Source organism: Myodes glareolus, chromosome 24 (genome assembly GCF_982192425.1).
Source record: "Myodes glareolus chromosome 24, mMyoGla1.1, whole genome shotgun sequence".
Classification (NCBI taxonomy): domain Eukaryota; kingdom Metazoa; phylum Chordata; class Mammalia; order Rodentia; family Cricetidae; genus Myodes; species Myodes glareolus.
Genome location: NC_142049.1, coordinates 5,951,477 through 5,960,030, shown reverse-complemented (window position 1 = coordinate 5,960,030; position 8,554 = coordinate 5,951,477). Strand labels below are relative to the sequence as shown.

The window sequence follows — 8,554 nt, the reverse complement described above, 5'->3', positions numbered from 1 at the left end:
GTCAGGGGACGTTGAATCCTCCCCCGAAAGGCTGGGGGTCTTTGTGGACTGGCCGCCACCCAGCACGAGCGGTTTTGAGTATGCAGAACACATAAGCTCAGCCTGAAACTGGCAGTTAGTGCACACACACACACACACACACACACACACACACGCACACACACGCGCGCACACACACGCACACCAGCGCTTTCCCCTCAAGTGAGGCGGCAATCGCATCTTCAGCTTCCTGAGCGGCGAGAAGCAGCTTGATTTATTGGAGAAGGAAGCCGAGACCAGTTTCGGAGGCACCGCTGAAACGCAGCTGTCACATGCATTTGCAGGCAGCACTTCCAGCCAGCTGTTTTCCTGCTCTGGCTTGAAAGCACCCCGCTCCAAAGGCTTGAGGAGTCTGCTTGGTGCGGCAGGTAAAACCAGTTCCCAGTTGCTCCCTTTTCTAACCAGCAAACCTCCTCACCTACTCACAGGTAGGTGCTTGCAGCTTTTTCTTTAGGTATAGAAAACCTTTGTCGCAACGTTTATTTTTAACTGATAAAGTCTTTTCCACGGGAGGAGGAGGAACACTGTGGGACTTGAGAGTTCAGTAAGGATTTTTTTTTTCTGATTAAAGTTTCAGTGCAGATTGTAACTGCAGGTCTCCCTCTGATTTTGCAAGTAGACAGCAAATGTGAGATTCATTTTGTGATTCACAGGCAACTTTCCATTTAGCCTGGGTGTGAGTCTAACCTTCGAGTTGGTTGACAGTTGTTACGCCACTCTGCACATGTAATTTAAAGAGCTTGGCGTATTCTTTGCCTCTGCTGGGATAAATATGTATCAGCCTTCTGAAAGAAAAGCCAATGGGTGGGAACTTAGGGGTTCACTTTTAAAGTGGGGGTTTAAAGTGGGGTGATTGAGGCAGGCGGGAAAGGTGCTGATTCACTATTTAATGTCATGCAAATTGCTGTGTTTCTCACAGATTAGTGTCAAATATCTTTTCCTCTTCTTTTTTTTCCTTCTTTCTTTTCTTCCTTCTTTCTTTCTCTCCTTTTTTAACTCTTAAATAGGTCTGGATGTTGTGCTTTAAACAGAAGTTTGTACTTGTTATAAGTCAGTTTGTCTTGGTGCAGTGGCTATCGGGATAACACGACATGGTAAAGATTTAACCTAAGGATGTATTTTCCACCAGAATGCGATAGAATCAGGTTGACTTTTAACGAACTTTTATTTTTCTTTTTGCAAACAAAACAGTAGATTTTATAACCAGAGATTTTTTACTTGAGTGATAATGTTAGTTAGCATATCTTCACTTGCAAAACATAACTTAACCATATATGTTTCTACTACCAGTCATTTTTGTTAAAGAAAAAAATTCAGAAATGTTTGCATGCCTACCTGCCAACCATCATTACTGTGTTTTCATGAAGAAGTTTTGTGAGGATTGACCACTATAACTTAGCCAGATGATTTATAATGATTATAAAGGAAATGTCAGAAGCTCTCAGTTCTATATCCAAGTCAAGTCCTTCATTCTCTGAGTGAGCAAAGAGTTGAGAAGAGAGGTTTAAATGGAGGTGTGGTAAGCCCTTACTGTGGAAACAGAAGCTGCTGTGGCCTCTCCTACAGTGCCATGTTGCCAATGTACTTGACTTGGAACAGTTTCTGTTTGTTACCCTTATGGGAAAATGATTGCACATCATCTTCCGGCACTTGTCTCACTGGGGATGCTGGCCTTCTCATGTAAGACACCGGTGCAGGATTTCTTGTTGATTCTGAAAGTCAAGAAACCACTTAAAATCACCCTGGGGGCACAGCTCTGGAGCCAAAGGGTTATATGTAAGAAGCCTGGCAGCTGCCTCCTTGGAGGTCAGAAAAGAACCCAGAGTTGTCCGTCTGCAGTATCCCTGGAGTGTAGTGCTGTTAGACACCCCTACAGAACATGACGGAGACTTTCCATTTGTAACATGAATGTAACACGTGTGTTTTGGCACTCCCATACCACTACCATAATACCTGTGGTTTCTAAGGTGGATAGTCATACCCTGATTTAATGCAAGAGATTTTGTGCTCTTGTGAAATGGTATACAACTTTACCTTTCTGTCACAGCACACTTTGCTTCCTATGTAAACTTGAGATAAAAATCTGCATATTTCTCTTTCCATGGTATTATGCTATAGAGCTTGCACTAAAGGACTGACAAGGGGGTAGAGGGCAGAATGGCTTTGATATGGAATCTTACAGAGAGGCCAAGGACACTCACTTTTTGTCTTCTCTTGCCAAAATTTTCCAATCTACCCAACAATCTAAGAGATACAAAGAAGTGATTTTAACACACCCTGCTCTAGAGGTGGAAGGTAATTCAATTCCGTTGTTGCTCTGGCTCTCCTAACGTGCCTGCTGCCTCAAATTCACTTATGGTCAGCTCCTGGAGCTTCTTGCAAGGTCTCAGTCACTCACTCGTCACTAGTGTAGATTCGTGAGGCAGGTTGAAGAGTTAACCAGCTGCTTGAACATTATGGATTGCCATTCAGAGCTGTCTTTGCTGAGAGGTAAGAGACGGAATCAATTTTATTTTATTCGGAGCCAGAGGTGATGACTCCTCGCTCACTGTGGTGGCTTCAAGTCACTGGCCTTGAGACCTTTTGAGAGGAAGGATGGCAAATTAGTGATGCGTGATTATTAGTTTTTAATAAGTCAATGAAAAGAATGAATTCTATAAGGTCAAGATGAGTCATGAGTGAGTACCGATGTTCAGGGCTGTTTCATTACATGTGTTCCAATTCCTCCCCATTAGAGGGGAAGAGTGTGGCACATAGACTTTTTAAAAAATATGTATGCATTTTGACTTGAAGAAATTTGGTGACCAAGCCAAAGGAAGAGAAGGAAAGGTAACAGGAATCTACATGCGCATTCATGAAATGCAAACAGGTGCTAAATACTGAGAAAACTGAGTCGTTTAGTTATACTCCCAAGCTGGATTTCCCCAAATGGCCTTGGATTATGATATAGCTCTAGCAATGGCACGTGGTACGCTCCCCTCAGGCCTGCGCTGAGTGAGAGCTATAATCTGGGAGGAAAGAAACGTTCCACCGGCTCCCTGGTGAAGAGGGTTGGGATCCAGATGGTCAAGCTGTTTATAGAAATACATCAGTGGGTGCTACAAGCATCTCCAGCTCTTAACCTACTATACTCTCTCCAGTCAATGCAGTTTGCGAAGGATAGTGATTGCCTAAAACCATCTCCAAAGCCAGGGAAGTCAACTCTCTCCTGACATTAACCTCCCCATCTCGAGAGGTGGCTGCTCATCTCAGTCCTCTGTCATTACTGCACTCTAATGCCGAGCACTCAAGATTAGACTTATTGTTATTGTTTTCATTTTAAATCATGTTATTTTCTGCCGATGACTGACTCTGTTTCTCTCCCTGGGTCTCTGTCACACTTCGAGAATATGTTCAGGAGGAGTGTGATATGCTCTCCCTGGGTCACATAATGGTCCTTAGACAGGGTTCCACCTGCCTTTCTTAGTGTCGCCTGTCTAAAGCCAACTTTTCTAATATTTCCTAGGCTAGAACGACAGTATCAAGAACTGCTGAGAAGCATGGTTACAGCTCAGATTCTGCCTTCTGATTTCTCTCTAAAAGAATCACCTTCTTTTTATTTGTTTGTTTGTTTGTTTTAATTCTCCCTTTCTTTCTGTATATAACCTGTAGTGGGAATGTTTTCCTTTTGCTGGGGCCACAATGTCACCTCGTTCAAGCAAAGGTATAGAAAGTGAGCCACCTAGTGGTCAAGAAGAGTAATTTTCAAATTTGTACTTCAGCCAAGATGAAGGACTTGAAAAGGACGTTACTAATTTTCTGTTACATTTTAAAGATGTGTCCCTTTCTGCATTGCAAATGAAGATCGTAGCCACATATACACACTCTTTAGTCTGTTTTACTCTTCTATCTTATATGACCTTCTCTTGTCCTTTCTGTCTTTTGATTTTTTTTTATATGAACACATTTAAAATTTGTCCAATCTGTTTGGCATGAATTAAATGACACGCGCAGTACCCACATTAAAACATCTTACTATGTAGGAGGTACTTTATAAAGAAGGAAGTGAGTTTTTATACTTTCTGTGGTACATTTATACTGTATTTTCAACAGCTTGTATTAAACAGATGGTTTAATAGAGGACCATATCCACACCTGAATAAATGTACATATAATTTATACTAATAAAGTTATGGGGATGATAACAGCAAACTGCGTGCTCACATGGATATAAGCTTTTATTTTAGAGAAAATATAGATAAATGTTAGTTATTACCTCCTAGTATTTGACTTTAGTTGACAGAGGTGGCCCATCTTGCAGCTGGAACTGTATCTCTGGGATGCTCTTAAGGTCATGCCTTGGGAACTAGAGTTCTCTCTGTGTGTGAAGCTACCTGGAAAATAAAGGACAACATTATTTATTCTTTCATGCTTACTTTCATGCTTTCTCTCTCTCTCTCTCTCTCTCTCTCTCTCTCTCTCTATATATATATATATATATATATATATATATATATGAAATAATTGAGTGCAGGTGAGGGATATCACACTAATCAAATTTCAGGTTATTTGCATTTTTAATGGATCAGAAAGAAAACTAATTTGTGACTACCTGGCAAGTAATTTGGTTAATTCCTTAATTTTCTGTTTAATAAATGTGGCATTCTGAGGACATACTGGTGAGGAGCATGTGTTCCCGTTAGCATCGTCTGTTTTGAATTAGCTCTCTGTCTCACTAGGTGAACCCATTCCATCCACTGAAAACATCTATTTAGACTATCAACTCAAGTAACTAGTGAATGCTTCTTCTTCGGAATAATGGCAGACCATCACTGTGCTAAACTTTGCTTTTCTCTATGAGTTACCCCAGTGTTGCATGTGAAAGCAAACACAAATTTATACTTTGTAACTTGGCCACAGGAAGTGATGTTCTATGTAATGTTATGCTCCTGTGAGACCTGAGGCCAAGTTTAGCTGCTTTGTCCACTTGAGGCCTTAATGTGAAAATTCTTCAGGCATTCATAGAATTATCATTAAATGTTAGATGTGCCACAGAAATCCATAAATGCTCATTTGAGACTTCACCTATGTGCCAGCAGTTGGGAGTATGATTTTGACTGGATGATTTTGTTTGATTTTCCACAAGCGGGTGTGTTCCTCTCACACCCGCTATTTTATTTTATTATTTTATTTTATTTTATTTTTTACAAACTGTTAAGGTAGCACTTGATTAGATGTGTTTCCTAGATGCATCTGAGATCGTGTTAATGTATTTCAAATCAATGTTTTATAAAGCAACATAGCATTCACTCACTAAAAAAATACAAACAGGGACCCAGGGACTAGAGTCCTTTCTTGACATAAGTTTGGAGTGAAATGTGTAGCAAAGACTCGTGTTCTCTGTCTCTTTCCTCCTCCTCCTTCCCTCCTTCCTGCTCCCTATCTAGTATAGTCTTCGGTTTTCTTTTCTTTCAAGCCTGTCAACCCCTTCTACTTTTAAACTACCAATTTCCTCTTTCAAGCTCAGGAACCTATAGACACTTTTACTCTGTATTGTCATACATTTGGTTAATCCTTTCCCAAATTGTCCTTTAAATATATGCAAATTAGACTTTTGATGGACTTGAATATTTTTCAGATTCTCTGCATAAATCACTTTGGGTTAAAAAAATAAATCAACCTGTTTAAGGAGCTGGAGATTTTGAGACTTTGCTGATTTTCTTCAGAGACTGGGGACATTTCCCAGTGGCTTCCTTGAAGCATGTGCCTTGGTAAACCTACATGCTCTTCGGGAAAGCTTCCTCCTCCAGTTATCCCTAGCTTCCAAAGACCTTATCACGTATAAATTAGCTGACCCTGGAAATGGACATTGTGGCATCTGAACTCTCTTATTTTCTAGGCTACAAAATGAAATATGTGTTTCATTGCTATAACTTAATGGAAGCAATAATTTAGAAAACTATTCTACTCTCTTGTAACAACACACAATAAAGCCTTCTTAAACTGATGATGGATTGTTTCACTATGTAGTAAGCTAATAATACTCCATATCCAGTACACATTGTCCAAGTGCTCTGAGCAGTTTACATGCATTCTTCCTTTTTTCTTGTATGCCGTAACAACAAAGAAGTTAGACTACTTTCTCATCATATCCATGTAGATCCCCTAGCATGGACAGGTTATGTACTCAGGTTTCTTTAATTTTACGGTGGTAATTGCCAGTCCATTATTGGTTCCTCACAGTGATTGTAGTTTAGTTTTGCAGCCTTAGTAACTTGTTTTTAAACATGTACTGTTTTCCTTAAATGTAGCCACACCAGTGCCTTGCTACACATGCTTGCACACTCACGTATGTATATAAAAGTATGTGTGTGTAAGGTTGGATATGTTCCCTAGATACGTAGAGATCTATAGCCACGTTAGTGCATTTCAAGTTGATGGTCTATAAAAACAACACAAAAATGAGGAGGTAAAGGAAATAGAGTCCTTTTTCTACATGCATGGCAATGACTCTTGTTCGCCAGCTCTCTGTCTATAGATGGAAAGAATGCTCAGTGTTTCTGTGTCACAATGTGGGTTTTTGCGTGACAGTAGCTAGCTAAGGCATATTTGCTTGACAAATATAAGAATAAATTTTGATTTGATGGTTTTTTGTGTTATCATGAATACCTTCCTCCTCAGGCTCAGATTCAAGGAATCTGACGTAAGGTAGCAGAGCAAGCATCAGTGTCTTTAGCTCAGGACTTACAGACACGGAGGACAAGGAAAACTGATTATATAAGGAGAACAAGAAAATACCATGCTAGCCCACAAACCCATCAGTAGAATTATTGCAAATGTTCCTTAAGACTGGAGAAACCCAGAAAGAAAAACCCACTGTTGTGCTCCTTGGTTTCACTAAACAGCCCAGCCTATGTTTTCAAACAGTTCTCTCAGTTGTATTAAACTGTCATGAATGGGTCTCAAACATCCTCTTTGTGATTTCAGTTCTGTTCATTAACTTACCTGGTCCTTCTACTGCATCTCCAGTGAAACACTGTTGCTGAGAAGACCACCGTATACACCATAGATAGGGCAATGTCTAAAGAGATGGTGTAAAGCTACGGGAAGGGAAACAAATCATTAAGTAGCATTAGCAACTGCGTGAGTTAAGACTTCTAAAGAAAAAAAAAAGTATTTCTCTATATTTAAATTTGTCACCTATGTCCTGGCCTATAAATTAGAGTTTAACAAATAATTATCCTACTAGTAATTACCTTTCTGTAGAGTCATCAATTTTTCATAAATTTCTTTATAAATATTTTGTGTCTTATGTCTTATCTGCTTCAACAGGGCTGATTGAATTCACGCCTGAAGGTAATGGTTTCTTTTCCACAGATTGCTTTTACCAAAATGTTAATAATACTGAAATTACTCACGGGTTTTTATTGTATTGTTTGCGATACCAATCAAAAGCCCTCAAGAAGTTTACCCAAATTAAAGGTTTCTGTAATGATGCCAAAAGATGGCAATTTTTAGCTAGTGATGTTTTTTTTACCACCATGGCTACTCATAGTTACATCTGAGTTAGGCCTTTGGTAATCCACTGGGGCTTGTGTGGAATAGGTAGATTGATTTCTAAATTAAATACGTTATCACTGACTATACACTGCAAAACTTTAGCCCTTGAACCCATTCAACTTGATTAATCATCAGCAATGTGTCATTAATGAATTTAACAAACCACTGTCTTCTATGATGTCTGAATGTTTATCTGTGACTTTTTAGAGTATAGGGTCTAACCTGCTGCCACGAATTCCCCCTTGGCTTAATTATTTTGCTTAACTGTCACCACGTGTATGACCACATCTGTAATTTAGCCTCTTCCCATCCAATTGGTAAAGGTCTATGTCATTTAAAACTCTGTCAAATATTTATTAAAAGTGCTTTATCCTAAAATAAGTCTTTATTAAAGAGATCAAACTTAGAGAAAATCATGTTATTGGGTTAACTGTCTATAAGTTCAGTGAGGCTCCAAATAATCATGTTATTTTGCAGCAATTAATGCAAATTTCTTTACTAATCCATTACTGAATTTTGTAATTCAGTGGGTAACTTTCAAATTATCTTCTTTCATGGGGGTCGTACCCTTTCTCATATTCTTAAAATGATAACCAAGAGTAGATTTTCTGCGAAAGGTGACACAGGTCTTCTGAATTGTCTATCTTTGTGTGTTCACTTACAAAAATTAATCTTATTTTGCTTCTCTGGGAGCAAAACTGTGTTTTGTAATTTGGTTGACCAATGCTTTGTTTGACATAAAATCATCAGGTGAAGGCAGTGAGCCCATCTCTTTTATATTTTGAATGTATTTGTTTAATCTAGAATTTAGCTTTTAAGACTAATACACAGATATTTAATAAATATATTTAAATGCTATTTCTACTCTAAAATATTCACGAATACTGAAAATTTTGTGACATCATAAAACTTTAGATTTAACATTCAGTCACAATCACAGAATAAATAGCTCTGGATAGATATACTATTAATAGTA

The 8,554-nt window shown here is 38.8% G+C and overlaps 1 long non-coding RNA gene across 1 annotated transcript in view; it reads left to right on the top strand.

The window, feature by feature from the left end:
• The first annotated feature begins 225 nt into the window (after window positions 1-225).
• Window positions 226-8,554, top strand: part of LOC146889862 (uncharacterized) — a 507,294-nt gene continuing 498,965 nt past the window's right edge. The window contains exon 1 of the long non-coding RNA XR_014999584.2: window positions 226-467. This is a non-coding gene — a long non-coding RNA (uncharacterized LOC146889862). The remainder of the gene's footprint in view (window positions 468-8,554) is intronic.